At 42.6% G+C, this 13,447-nt stretch overlaps 1 protein-coding gene across 2 annotated transcripts in view; it reads right to left on the reverse strand.

Annotated features, from left to right (window-relative positions):
* UBAC2 (UBA domain containing 2) overlaps nucleotides 1-13,447 on the reverse strand; it is a 171,751-nt gene that overhangs the window by 90,248 nt on the left and 68,056 nt on the right. The gene's annotated exons all lie outside the window — the stretch shown is intronic.

Below are 13,447 nucleotides of genomic sequence, written 5' to 3' on the forward strand. Positions count from 1 at the left end.
GATCTTAGGGCCTTTCCATTTGCTCCACACACAAACCCTCCATGTGAAGGAGAAGAAAGGGCAAAAGACTACGTGTCATGGCGGTGCCACTTACAGAGTCATTTGAATTGGATCCCAAAAGAAAAACCGTGATGAAAGCTACTGAAGGAAAATCAGAAAGAGAGGCCACCGTAATGTCAGAGCATGTCTATGGTGCCTGAGTTTGCCGACAACACTGGAGCACAGACCAGCTTAGGTATGAGCCAACGGGCTGCTGCACAGCAGGTGACAAAGTCCTCTCTGTGCTAAGGAACTTAAGATCATTCAAACAAGAGAGTATCTATGTCACTTGGCAAAGGAATAACATTCTTTTATCGGTTTAGTTTCCTGCCTCCTCCCTCCACTGTACCACAATCTATATAATTTGCCCCAATCAGTAGTCATATTGCCAAAAAGGTAAACGTCAACCCTATCTCCAACGAATCCAGGAAGAAAGAAAGAAAGAAAGTCGGTCAGTCTGTACTCCCATCAAACTCAGCCATTCACTCTCCTTTAAAAGGCCCTTATTACCTATTTCATTTATGAAACCATGGTTTACACGTGGCCTTCATGCCCACTCACAGTGTCTTGGATTATTAGTTGGCCTTATGTTTATCTCTCTCACCGAATAGGTAAACTTGGAGCATAGGGACAGTTCGTATAATCTTTGTATTCTGTTACAGAACAAAGGAGTGGCCTTATATACAACACCCTGTTTGAAAATCACAACCCTCTAAGTATTTTCCATATGAACAAGGTGACACATTATTAACAATTTTAAATAATAATCATGAGCTAGAAAAACTTATTTAGGAAAGCTGGCGGTTATAAAGCAGCGAATTGTATCTACCTCTTGATAATTTTATTTTTTTCTAAAAGGATATTTGGTTAATTTAAAAAAAACCTCAAAGCTATTTAGTCTGAATCAGTATAAATGCACCAACTCTTCAATGATCGTACAGAACAGCCCAGAGAGTACAGAACGGTAAATGTCAGATGTCAGAAATGATATTAGTATACGTGACAAACTGCATTTACGCAACAGTCCATACTTTAGGTAATGTCTTCCTCTTTCGTCCTGTGAAACAGGATGAGCACGCAGCATCGCCCACGCTTTATCGAGACACCGGGGTTCCAGGGCACCTGGGTGGCTCAGTGGGTTAAAGCCTCTGCCTTCAGATCGGGTCATGATCTCAGGGTCCTGGGATCGAGCCCCGCATGGGGTTCTCTGCTCAGCGAGGAGCCTGCTTCCTCCTCTCTCTCTGCCTGCCTCTCTGCCTACTTGTGATCTCTGTCTAATAAATAAATAAAGTCTTAAAAAAAAAAAAAAAGACACCAGCGTTCCAAAGAGAGCCCTGGTAAATCAGAGGCAACATCAGGAATGTAAACCTCACTCTGTCCTGGCCGTAAAGCAGATGGAACTATATCACACAGGCCCTGAAAAGGTATTAGAAGGTTTAGCCTGGTCCATTATATGCCGGCAGACCATCTAATCTTTAAACAGGACCAAAAGCCAGCAGCAGGCAGACTATAAACTTGGCCGGGCTGTGCTGTGCGTTCCATGAAGATCCTGTTGTCATCTGCTCTGTGCGCAGCAGCTGGTACAGAGCCCGGCACACAAGACGTTCTCAAGTATCCACCTAATACCTGTTCTGGACTATAACAAACAAAATTCCAAAGCCCTGTTGAAATATTTCTCAATGGAAAGACACACCTTCAACGCTTCATTACCTAAACTAAAGCATATACGTTAGAGCATGTGTGCAATTGAAGACCGCAACCCTCTGGGATCTGCAATTCAGGTGCATTAAAACAGAGCTAATTACCCAACAAGTCAGTTTAAATCCAGATGCAGAGTTCTGCTTCGAAATAACTTGATATTTCAAGAGGCAAGGGCAGTGACTCCTACCAATCAGTAAAAAAATACCAGGCAATTTTAAAAGGGGAAGCACTGACCTTAAATTAGCCCTCAAAATAGTCTATTTTGGTATCTCCTTAGCCCACTGTAATTTGCTATTCTTTGCAAAGCTAAAAACATGTTCTTATTGACTACTCGGGTCAGAATGAAAAATGAAAAGCTGATTGCTGACAACATGGCCTAATCTTCTGAATCCAGGACGGACTAAAGGCGCTCATGAGAACTGCTGCCAAGGCAAGTCTGTTTTACACCAAACTCTGAGAAACAATGATCACTTAAAAGATAATCCTTGAATTTCTTTTAAAATAAAAGGTCAATTAGCTCAGAAGGACATTCACTGACTGCTTCCTACACGCCGTTCCCAAGCACTTGGCAGGCATTATTTCACTTAATCCTCCTTGCCTTAAGAGACGGGGACAATCATTATGTCAGTTTTGCTGATGAGGGTCCTCGAGTGCCGGGTCACATGCAAAGGTAGAAGGAGGCATGAAATCCACACCCTCGGACCTCAGTGTCTGGAAACTGACCCGGAGTGCAAGGATGTCTTTCCCCCAGTCCCTCAACTACTGTCAGAAACATCCTTCCAGATGTTATACTGGAAGCCAGCAGAGCAACAACAATGACGACGACACAAATACTTGCTAACAGTAACATGGCATGATGCTTGGAGCAACATACACGCCCACACATACACACAACCTCTCTACAGAGGCTGCGTGTGTATAAAATCTCATTCAAGCCTCATAATACTTCTCTGAGGCTCAACCTGCTACTATCCCTGTTTTACAGACAAGGAAATGATATCCCAGACAAACTGAGTAAACTGCCCAAGGTCACACAGCTCTAAGTGGGGGAGCCATGCCTTAAATACTGGCAGTCCAATTCCAGGGTCTGCACACTAATCTTAATCACTATCCTACTTGTCTTAAACAAGTAGAATTATGGTCCAGGTCCTCAGAGAGCCTTGAAAGAGACACTGTTCACCAAATCCCCTCCAATCCCTTAGGGGCACATATGACTGCTTCTGGCCAATGGGTTGCAGCCCAAAGTCACATGTCCCTTGGGGGCTGAAGTGTTAGTAGTGAGAGATACTCCATCCCCCTCTTGTCTCCTGTCACAGTGACCAGAGATGTTCTAGATGGTGGGAATCTTTGTTAGCCTGGATCCTTGAATGAGTAAGTGGAGAACTCCCCACCTCTCACCCCAACCACTCATGCTGGTCAAGTAGCACAAACATGAAATACACTTGTGTACTTAGCCACTGAGATTTCAGGGTTAAATTGTAGCTACTACATAGGCCAGCCTTCTGACTAATAACAGTATTCAGTCTGCTTAGAAGGAAACAGACCAGTAAACAGAAAGTAAGAAAAGAAAAATGCACACACTATCCAGTTCTCCTGGCAAACAAACACAATCTTCCTTAATCCCATTTGCACTGTGCCATTTCATACTCCAGGACTGAGAACAGTTCCCCATGATCTACCACACAAAGTCCAAGTTCCTCTCCCATACTTTCAAGCCCCTGCAACCTAATTTCCCTCTACTGCCCAACATGTACCTTTCAAGTTGGTCTAGATGGTTTTGTTTCTGCACCACGGATATAACGAATATTTGGTTCCCAATAATTGGATTATTCTGCTTCCCCATTTGTTCTTTACACTCACATCCCAATCATACCTCCTCCTTAAAGTCTTCTTTGACTACTCACAGCCACCCATCTTCCTTTCCTCAACTTATTTGAATCTTATATACTTAATGCCACATAGTTTTAACTTTAGATGTATATTAGAATTAAAGAAAAGAGAAAACACACTGGCCTGGGAGCCTGTGGCCCTGTTCTGGTTTGCCTGCTCATCCGCTACGCCACCTCTGCCCAGTCTTTTAGCCCTTCTAGATTTGTTCTCTTGTCAACGAAACAAGAGCATGAAATAACGGGCAAACTCTCTACCAACATCACACAGCCCATGGTCAATTACTTCACGTGCATTCGCTCTTACATCCCTCACCCGAAACACAAGCTCCTCTGGAGAGGAGCCTGACTTTTACTTCTTTCTATTCTGAGTAACTCCAAGCACAGCATCTTGCACATCAGTAACGCTCGTAAGATATATCCCAACCACAGGGCATCAAATACTAGCTGTGGTTACTGTAGAATTTGCACTATTAAAGCGCAATGGGGAAGGGGTTTTATCATTGCCGGTCCTAACTTGTTAGGCAACAACAGATAATCTGTGCTTTGTACTGGAATATTAATCATGAAAAATATACTAAATTGGAACCTGGAATGACAATAAAATCAAGTCAAGATTTCTTAAAAACAAAATAAAAACAGCTTTCTGCTGCGAGTATAAGGAGTGCCCCTAGCTTTTCCTCTTTCTTCCGCATACAACGAAGCAACACACTGTGGATACAGTCATTTAATATCTCCCTGATAATGCATACCCAGACTGCTCTGCCTTACAGAAATCTCCGCCATTGTGCAGCCGTTAGAAGGAAGGGACCTACGGGAGGGGAGCGCACGTGGGAAAATACACGACCTTATTTTTCAATAGTTTATCTTCCTCAAAAGTTTTAAAGAACTTTTCTCTCTTTATTTGCATACCTACTATGTGGCTTCTCGCTCCCAACAATGTTTTTTAGATGTCTTGCCTACTCAACTGAACAGCAAGCCACTCCCAGGCCCATGACTCTTCGGTCCCACACGGTACCTACCACAAGTGATCCAAACCAAGAATTCAAATAGCGTCTGACTGGCTTTTATCAGTGTTCTCAGAGTGTGAGAACATTTATTTCTGATTTCTATACTTGTAAGAATGACTTTTCCCATGCAGGTTTTGAGAAGAAAAGAGTGTGTCAGAGTGAAACCAGAAGGAGGCTACAAAAGGCTTTAATGGCTCTAAAAATGGTAACATCGCCATGTGCTCCTCCTGCCAGAGGGTGGCAGCTCTACAAGTTTCCCCTCATGTCCCATAGCGAAACATGGGCTTTTCGTTTTAATATATACAATGAAAATATATGGGGCCGTTGCTCATAGACTGCCTGCAGTTGGGCAGTATATTTATTTAAAAAATAAATGCCAAGGGGTGCCTGGGTGGCTCAGTGAGTTAAAGCCTCTGCCTTCGGCTCAGGTCGTGGTCCCCGGGTCCTGGGATCGAGCCCCACATCGGGCTCTCTGCTCAGTGGGGAGCCTGCCTCCCCCCTCTCTCTGCCTGCCCCTCGGCCTATGTGATTTCTCTCTCTGTCAGATAAATAAATAAAATCCTTAAAAAATAGAATAAATAAATGCCAACTGGATTATGCACTGGTTTACCACATACATACTGCAGTTCAAGAGAGTAATGAAAGGACCACAAGTGCCATCCTGTGTAGTGCTGACTCTGCCCTGTTAAGGGATCAAGAGCAAGGAAAGGTCATGAATTTGAGTGTTGTTAGCTTTACCTGAAGAAGAGCCATTAAGAAGAAGGCATCACCAAAACAGACCGATAGACACAACACTCCCTAACAAGAAATCAAAGCATGACAGTTTTTAGTCCCATGACCTGCTAAGTGCTCAACCTGGGACATGGCCTGAGTGTGCCTGTCCCCACACACTCGCGTGTCTGGAGAGACCAAGGGAGAAACCAGTCAACTGGAGGCAGGGGCAGGGCTGAAAGATGCTGTAGGTCTTGGCCATGCAGGACTGAGGAAGCAAACAGAAAAGTGGTGGATGGAAAGTAAAAAAAGTATCCCATTAGGGATCCAGTTGTCAAATTATTTGAGCCTGTGTGTCAGGCAAAATGCTGATAAGGTGATGAGTACATGGTAGTCATTGTAGTATTCGCCCTGCATTTGTGATATGTTTGAAATTTTTCTGTGACACATTTTAAAAATGGTTAAGTGTAGTCTCCAACACATTCCCATACTTCTGTTACATGAGGAATGGAAGCAGAAATTCAGGGGCAGACTCACAGAGGACTGAGAGAGAGAGACAGCAGTGGCTATCACATGGCTCCAAGTCCGCCTCTCATTAGTTAGCTGCACGACCCAGATCACATGAGAGGACAGGAATGAGACATGTGGCCACACCCATATTTCAAGATCACATGGGAGAAAAGTCTCAACCGACCTTCAAGAAGTCCTAGTAAAAGGTGGCTTTTGGTGACAAAGTCACCAGCAAAGAACAGGTTATACAGAAATCCACATGAAAAGATCGTCAGTTTCATAAACATACACACATGCACATACATGATGCTCCACTGATCTCCCAACACAAAGAGCTACTTTCTTTTCCTTACACCACGTTCCAGTTCAAACGTAAGTATTTCAGATTCAGGTATACTGCTCTGTATAAACACATTTGAAGTCCAATGTAAAAAAGTCGAATTCTCTGGATTACCAGTCCTGTCAGCAAAGACTCACTTATAGATAAGAGAATAGCTCTCAAGCTATCTTGGGCAGAAAAAGACTTAGTACACAGAATTAGGTACTTACAAAACAGCTGAAAAGGCTAGAAGGGCAGATTCAGGCTATGCCTCCAGGAGCAACACAGAACTGGTCTCCCTGCAAGACTGCGTCCTCTGCCATATTCAGGACACTGGGAAATCAGGAAGTCCTCATATCATTTCAATATAATCTGGGAATCAGGAAGTTATGTGAACTATAACCTCCGGAGCCCTGTTGGGTCTGTAGAACTAGACCACAAAACTGGTATTTCATATGTGACTACTGCTTTGGCTCACACTGAACTCAGCACCATGCAAGTTCTTCTGACAGAAGGAACCTAAATCATATCCGGAACACTGGATGGGATGGGGCTTAAGAAATAAAGTATTTAGCTTTCTACTCTCTGCTTTATGTGGAGGCACACTGAGAGGACTACGGGAAAGACAGTGAGCAAGCCAATCTAAGTGTATCCATCATACCACAGAAAACACCAAAATACTCTACCAAAAGGGAGGAGGGAGCATTTAATTTTAAAAAGAAGAAACAAGAGGGGCACCTGAGTGGCTCAGTTGATTAAGCATCAGACTCTTGATTTTTGGCTCAGGCCATAATCTCAGGGTCATGATCTCAGGGTCCTGAGATTGAGCCCCATAGCTGATTCCACACTCAGGGGGAGTCTGCTTGAGATTCTCTCCCTCTTACTCTGCCCTTCCTCCCACTCATGCATGCCCACACATGCATGCTCTCTCTTTCTCTAAAATAAATCATCTTGGGGCTCCTGGGTGGCTCAGTCAGTTAAGTGTCTGCCTTTGGCTCAGGTCATGATCCCAGGGTCCTGGGATTGAGCCCCGTGTCGGGCTCCCTGCTTAGTGGGCTCCCTGCTAAGCAGGAAGCCCACTTCTCCCTCTCCACCCACCCACACCCCTTGCGCACACTCTCTCAAACATAAATAAATGACATCTTAAAAAATAAAATGAACTTTAAAAAAATCTTTAATTTTACCATATTATTAAAACAAGGTCCATCTTCTATAAAGTAACAGGCTTATACTCTTTAAAATGTCAAGCTCAGGGGCACGTGAGTGGCTGAGTTGGTTAAGCATCTGCCTTCGGCTCAGGTCATGATCCCAGGGCTTGGGATCAAGTCCCACATTGGGCTCCCTGCTCAGCGGGGAGTCTGCTTCTTTTTCTGCTCCTCACCCCGCTTCTGCTCTCTTACTCTCTCTCTCAAATAAAAAAAAATAAAATCTTTAAAAAAAAATGTCAAGTTCATAAAAGACAAGGACAGAATGAGAACTATTCCAGATTAAAGACTTAAGGGACATAACAACGAAATGCATGATATAATAATGGATTGGACATGGACCAGACTTTTCTCCCCTTTTTGCTATAAAATAGGACATTATTGGGACAATTGCCAAATATGTATAAACTAATATATTCTGATGTATTTAGGGGTAAAGGGGCATTATACCTACACTTGCTCTCAAATGATTCGGAAAAAATACTGTACGTGTATAGAGAGAAAACGACAAGGCAAATGTGAAAAATGTTAATAATTAGGGCACTTGGGTTTAGAATCTATGGAAGTTTCTTTGTCCTCTTCCTATAACTTTTCTATAAGCCTGAATTACTTCACAAAAAATTCTTAATGTCTAAAACATAGTGGAAGCATTTGGGAGCTCTGAAGAGGAAAAGCACAGTTTCTTCCATTAAGTTAAAATAAAAATGAACAGCCAAATAACTAGAGTGGCGTATGGTCGGTGCTTTTTCTGATACTGCTTCATGGGGCATTTTCCTTCTTGCAGCCTGTGCTTATTTTGTACTTCTCATTTTAGCATCAAAATTTGAATACAATCGAAAAGTCGTCTTTAGACACTAACATCTACTTTTATAAACATCTGCAACACTGCCGTTGAAAATGTAAATAGGAAGCCCCAGTTTGGTGAGTTTATACACTCAAATTACTTTTTGTACAATAAACAGAGGACCACTCACTACATTTTTTGCCTTAAAAAAAAAAAAGCAGCATTAAGTCTGTGTTACACAGAAGGAATTATCTGAGCTAAGACTCAGACAGGCATGAATGTCAATCTAGGCTCTGCCTGTTTAATACGCAGACATGACCCGAGTGACTTGATCAGTTCTAAGATCCTCCACTTTCCACTTTCTCACGGACAGAGTAAGGCTGACCACTGTGGATATTCGTCTAAACCAGGAACATACCTAAAACAGGGCTCTTTGGTACAAAACAATTACTCAGTATGTGTTTACAAAGATTCCTTAGCAGAAAGAGTAAATTCTGCTATGGAAAAAATCTCCAAATAGAATGTATAACACTAATAATACATTTCACAATGTTACTCTGTATTTTTTCCTCCATGTTGTTGCTAATATTAACAAACATATCCTTGATGTAGTAATTTATTTACACAACAAATATTTATTAAGGGCTCACTATGAAGGAAGCACTGTTCCAGGCACCAGGACGAGAGTTGAAAATAATAGAGACCAAGCTGTTCTCACCAGCCTGAGGTTCTATGAGCCAACAACAAACGTTAAGGAAACAAATAGTATCAGTTGAGGGGAGGGCTAACTTTGTTATTCTGACTTCGTTGCATCCTTGAGTGGTTTTCTGCCACTCAAATAGTCTCGCAACTGCTTTAGTAAACTCCCTCTCCGCTAGGTAAGCCGGAGTTGGTTCTATTGCTTCAGCGAACAGGCATGCCTGTATTCTCATTACTGAGAAAGCCTTTATCCCTCTGCCTCAGGTAACAAAAGCACATTAGATACTTCAGAACTCAACATAGATCATACCCAAAAAAATCCAACCCTAAGGTAGGCATGAGATTATTTTTGTGTGCTATATATTTTGCTATGGTTACCAAGACGTGGTTAGCATTTTGAACTTTTTTTCTTAGAATAATGCAATGATCTGAATCTCAAATCTTTCATAAGGTGCAACTTTCCAATGATAAACAAGAACAGGAAGTGAATCTTGAATATACCAGACTTCTAGTTCCCTTCACTATTATCTACACTACTGTCATCTCAGCCTCGCTTAACATCATTAAACTTTCCACTGTCCTATCTTGAGTTAAAGTTATTAATAGTTTTATTTCTGCTCAAATAAAACATATATCCCATTAAACTGGAAATTTCGACACATACTCAAATGTTTTAAGTTCTAAGAGGAAACATCTAAAATAAAGGAATTGAGTAGCACAGCAACTTACAAAAGCAGAAATGAAAACAGATGTTAAACTTCTTTGAAACAAATTTTTACTAATAGCCTCGACCAAAGCTATTTCAGTCCACTACTAGAAACATTGCACCTAGCCAAAAGATCTCAACAAGCTTCATAGGCCAACGGCACCTCAAGGGCGTGGGCTCCTTTCAAGGTGCTACTTAACACCCCCGCACTATGCACGTTACAGGATCTTAAGACAGAGGTGATCAGTACTGTAAAAGCTCAGTTTAGGTCAGTGGCCCTCCACTGGGGGCAATTTTGCCCCCTCCCCCCATGTGTCATCGGGCAACAGCTGTTGTGACTGGGGGTGGGGTCACCACTGTCATCTTGTGGGTGGAGATCAGGGATGTTGCCTAACACCTTGCAGTGCACGGCAGAGCACCCCCTCCCCCGCCCACAGCAAAGAAGTGTGTTGCTGAAAGTGCTGACCAAGGTTGAGGAAAGTGGGTTAGGTTAACTATACCACTGTCCTCATGTTCACAGAAAAATCACTTATCACAAAGGTTTCCATAACCCTCTGATGATAGCCTACAGACCCTTTCAAACAGGATCCATTCAATCCCTCCCCTGGAAAGATGCTCTGCCCACTGAAACGGCCAGTGTGATCCCTGCAGTGTGAAAAGCCGAGTCTCCTTTCACACTAACCCGCAGTCTCCAAGGTAAGAAACTCTGTATCCCATTTTATTTGATTCCAAAGACACTGAGCTTCAAACATTACTAATGTCTTGATTACGGTGAGTAGCGTTTTCATTTCCTAATCTCTCCTGGGACAGTATCAAACACATAAGTGAGGAAAGAGGAGCCACTTCCTCTTCGCACTTATCTTCTAACATCGCGATTTTTCTTTCATCACGTTACAGAAAATGGTGCTCAAGGTTTCTGAGCCTGTGTCCTCCACGGAGACGACAGTTCCCAGGATTATTCTGAGGATTAAGGTGACATCGAGGTGGCATGCCGTGCCTGGGACGTGAACGGTGTGTGCTCACGGACTCCTAGCAGATGGTGTCGCACACACGACATTACACACCCAAACACTGGACTGATGGGAAGACTGAGACCTTGGCTGGGAAAAGAGATATTCTGAGAAAGTAAGAATGAATGAATTATACATTTCTCTCTAGGAAAGATGTTGGAAATGATTTTATAAGTCCACATTTCAGTCCTTTAAAAATACTACAGAAATCAAATTTGAAATTCAACATTTATATTTTTCTGAGTAACAGACCTGAGGTGACTTACCGAGAGAGAGAGAGAGAAGGAAAAGAAAAGAAAGAGCATTAGTACAAAAGAATAATTCAAGTAACTCAGCATGTGGCAGGCCAAAATTTCAATCACAGCCAGATCTCTCTGGAATTAAAGAACACTCTTTTCATGACTCCATGCTGTCTCCTAGATGCTGCATACTGAAGGGGCCATAAAAGAGAAGACCCTACTCTTAAGTTGAGCGAGTGGCCAATCAGGTAGTTACAAAACCAAGTAATAAGTGTTCTGTGTAACTTATAAGCATAAACTCATCCATGAACACAGAGGAAGGAGGGATCTGTTCTGGCTGGGGTGGGTTTCACAGACTAGACACCCCAGGCGAGTCCTGAAGGCTAAGCAGAAGTCTGCCAGGCACGGGAGAAAGGATGCTGCAAGGAGAAGCCTCTGCCCACGTAAATTCAGAGAGATGTGAGATGACACAGGAGCGACAAGTACTGGTGAATCATGCACTGTAGCTGGTGTGTAGAGTACAAGAGGGGAATGAGAGAAAATGAGCCTAGAAAGGTTGGCTGGAACTCAACTCTGAGGTGCCTCACTAACAAACAGCAGTGGGAAGCCACAGGTTTCTGAAGGTATAAAGGAATAAGATAAGATCTCCTTTGGAGATAAACTTAGTGGGGTGGAACAGTGCAGATGACAGCTTTGAGATGGTGACAGGGAGGAGGCTCCTGCAATAGTCCAAACAGAAGCAGAAGAAAAGCAGTCAAAAGATGAGTGCCCTTTTCATTCATTTATTCACGCTGTCCGCCCTCCGTTCACCCATCCATCCGACACAGGTGCCCACTAGGTGGAGCCATGAAGCTCACCAAGGCTCCATCAGAGGGCGAGACCGACGTGGTCAGCTCGTCAAGCTTCAGTACCGGTGGAGGAGACAGATACTAAACCACTCATCATACAATGGATTATTCAGTTTTTATGGTGATGAGCGCTATGAGACATGTCCTCAGGGGCGCCTGGGTGGCTCAGTAGGTTACTACGCCTCTGCCTTCAGCTCAGGTCATGATCTCAGGGTCCTGGGATCAAGCCCCGCATCAGGTGGGAAGCCTGCTTTCCCCCAACCCCCGGCGTGCCTCTCTGCCTACTTGTGATCTCTCTCACTGTGTCAAATAAATAAATAAAATCTTTTAAAAGAAAGAAAGAAAGAAATGTCCTCAGAAAGCGTCTCTCAAGACACTCACCTCGTCTGAGGACAAGGATATTCAAAGAAAGCTGCAAGAAATCACCTTTAAGCTTTTCCCGCAGCCCATGAGCTGAGGCTACTTATTATCTCATATCTCTCACTTTAAATAAGCTTTGAGAAGCTTCTCTTTCATTTAGTCCACTTTGCTTGATGCAATCACATTTAAGTACCCACTTACTCTGGTAAGTCTAGCCAGCCAAACTAGTAGGTATTGCTGCAAGGGGGGAGAAGGAAGAGGGGTGAGCAGAAGGGTGGGAAGAAGTTAAAGGGGGAGGGAAGGGGAACAGGAGAAGGGGGTGGGAGAACGGAAGGGACAGGACTTAATTCCAAAGGCTTCAGCTACACAACAGTAGAGTCTATAAAGAGAAACTCATTAGGAGAGAGCGCCTAAGTATTTCCTGTCATCTATACTCAGAAACATGATCCTCTGCAAACTGATAACATGGGATGAGCCACCAACCTGTCAACTTCTCCTAATTTATCTTGACCAGGAGGCACTCTGTGTTTTAGATCTAGGAGAGATCTAGGTCAAAATTCCAGCTCTGTCACCGAGTTACATACTCCTGGACAGATTTCTTAATCTGAGAATCCGTTTTCATACCAGTAAAATAAATGTAACCATACCAATTTCACAAGGCATTTTTGAATAGTAATCAAAGGAGAGAAGTGATTTAAAATATCTACTCATCCAATTCAGTTAAGCTAGCATTCATTCTAAACAGATTAATGAAATGACTTCAAATTTGGAGGCCCCAGTAGCTCTATCTTTACCTTGAGAAATATCTTTCTTCTAAAATAAAGGCACTGATCATCATTCAAGCTGTGGTGATTATTTATATGTTAAATATTTAGCCCAAGTTCACGCCAGAGGGACAAATAATTCAGAAAGCTAACTGTCACTTATTGTTAACTCTGCCCACAATACCCACTTCCCTTAAAATATCCCAACGGCTGATATTCAAGATGACCACAGATGATTATAGGTGCACTGCTAACTCTCCAACTGGTTCTTGGCTATAGAGAACCCAATCCCTTAGCACTTTCAAGATTTAAAGTTAACCCTACCTCTTGGTGCCAACTCTTTAACCACAGTAACACCATGGCTCAACTGAAAGTCTAACATAAGACTACAAAATTAAGAATCACATTTAAATACCTATGACTGATTATTTTAAACAGGTCCAAATAACCAAATTAGTCTATCAAATAATACACTGGCATGATAAGATTTGTTTCTTAGCCTTCTGAATCATCTGGGCCCATTCCTGGAAAGTTTTATCCTTTGAAATGCCAAGAAGCATAATTAGAAAATCTGGATAAAACAAGATCTATGTCAAACATATAATCTAATCATCAAAGACAGGAAAGGTCCTTCTGTGATGAGATTTGTAGGAACT

Source organism: Martes martes, assembly GCF_963455335.1.
Source record: "Martes martes genome assembly, chromosome: 3".
Lineage (NCBI taxonomy): Eukaryota > Metazoa > Chordata > Mammalia > Carnivora > Mustelidae > Martes > Martes martes.